We start from the raw sequence: 2393 nt of genomic DNA, 5'->3' as shown, positions 1-2393 counted from the left end.
TGAATGCCCTTGCATTTACTAGACATGTGTTAGTCTTGTATGTATAAGACGTTCACAACGTGACGGGACAACAGTGTAATGAGTAATTGAATGTATGCGGACAGAATATTGTTGGCCACGTGAAACGTGAGTTATAGCGTTTGTTATAGAGCGACTGTTGAAATTAAGTGTATCGTAAAGTTGTATTCGGAAAGAATAAACCAGTTTTATTTAAGAAAGGACTTGTGTCGCTAAAGTTTAGTCGGAAAGAATTTACGGAAAATTAATTAACGAACGGAGACTTAACAATACAAATGTTCGTTATACTGTTGCATCCAGAGCTTTAGATAATTGTTTCTTTTTCATCAAAGTCCTCACAGGTTGATTCAAATACTACCCCCCCCCCCCCGCCCAGTGGCACAGCGGTATGTCTACGGACTTACAACGCTAGAATCCAGGTTTCAATACACGTGGTGGGCAGAGCACAGATAGCCCATTGTGTAGCTTTGTGCTTTATTACAAACAAACAAATCAATTACTTTAGAACAGTGGTCGGCAACCTATGACCCGCGAAATGATTTGGCTGACCCGTCAAATGTTGCTTCACCGTTGCAACCCATGAGGGCACAATCACTGCTCAATTCAAATTTCTCGTCTATGTGAGAAGAACAAAGAAAAGGAAAGAGGGGAAAGAATTACGGCTACAGAGAATTTTAAGATCAATGTTAGGGGAAAATCTTCAAGCTGGTCGAACTATTTTTGATAAAACTTTTAACCCTAATGCTTCAGGTGTAGTGTGCTGTCATTAGCCGAGAAATTCCTTACTTGTCTGGCGGAAAGTGCTGTGTGTGATATATTTTTGTGTTTTTATAGGTTTTGAGGTGAGTATGTGGCAAATTATTTATACTTACAGGTAAATAATTGTTTCAGGCTATATACAAGTGACGGTAGTGTTTTACTTGTGGCAACAGAACAGAGGTGTAGGCTAGATAAGTTGCTACTTTTCTTTTTCATTAGGTTGAAGACTGGATGACATGTGCATCGCCACCTCACTACTCGCATTGCTGAGACTGAACAACGTGTAAAAAATGTACCAGGGAAATAATTAAATTATGTGCTACAAAATCAATCAATAACTGTTTATTTCTTGTTGTTAAATGTATTTGGTGACTGAATCATCTTGTTTTTTTTAAATAATTAATTTTGTTTGTTGTATGTAAATAAACATACATGTACCGGTATTAAGGTTATATGACTATCACTGACCCAACATAATGCACATTTAAAAAAATAATAATAATATTTGACCCGCGATCAAAATAGTTTGCCGACCACTGCTTTAGAGCATAATTAACAATAATTATTCTTTTCTACTCTGTTATTACATTACAGTCTGTGGTTATTTCGCTATGAAAATCGCCACTATACACTCTTTATCGCTAAACTCACAACCATACAGTCTAGAACATTCCACGCAATACTAGATAATCTGTTGCAATAATAATCACTCAAATCAATGAAAAACTCAGAAAGTTCAATCAACATGAAGCAATAATCTCACTATTGTAAACAATCGCTAGTTCATAACAATTGAACTACACAACGTGTGATTCGTAAATAGTTATGTAAAGAAACTTATCATGTGATATCGCTTCTAAATATAACTGAACATGACTGACACTCACGCTATATAAACAATATAAATCGTAATGCTTGTATTAAACTGAAACTGAAACAGTCGTGTATATCTAACATAAAAAACATCTATATCGAAATATTAATAATGTTGTTTGCAACCCTTCCTCTTCCTAGATTGTGAAGTTTTTTGAACAATCCTGATACACAAACAAAACAATACACTAAATTGTTCATTCACCAAGTCTTTTAGGTGGTTTTCTTCTCAAAGAGTTATGGTATACAGATGGGATAGCCCGTTGTTCATTTTCGTTTGTTTGTTTGTAATTAAGCACAAAGCTACACAATGGGCTATCTGTGCTCTGCCCACCACGGGTATCGAAACCCGGATTCTAGCGTTGTAAGTCTGCAGACATACCACTGTGCCACTGGGGGGCCCGTTGTTCATTGTCTTAACTTATCATTCTGTCACTGAGGGAGTTCTCCTTGTATAGGTAGTCGAACAATTTTACTGATAGCTTTATATTGGTGATCTACTAGAAATGGTCTGGACAGGAACCTTGAGCTCTTCAGTAAATTGACTTTCCACAAGTAAATTTTTCTCTGAAGTTACCCAGTTAACAGATGAGTACAATATTCTAAGGCAGTTCAGAGAGAGAGTACACTCCTTTTGTCACTAAAATGTAGCAGTTCAAATGTCAACACAAATTCACCACAATCCATTTCATGCAGTAAAGGCTGTGTCCTCTCTACTTGTTTTATCGACTTGAATTTGCCAA

Source organism: Limulus polyphemus, unplaced genomic scaffold (assembly GCF_000517525.1).
Source record: "Limulus polyphemus unplaced genomic scaffold, Limulus_polyphemus-2.1.2 Scaffold522, whole genome shotgun sequence".
NCBI classification, from domain to species: domain Eukaryota; kingdom Metazoa; phylum Arthropoda; class Merostomata; order Xiphosura; family Limulidae; genus Limulus; species Limulus polyphemus.
This window is presented reverse-complemented; position numbering follows the sequence as displayed.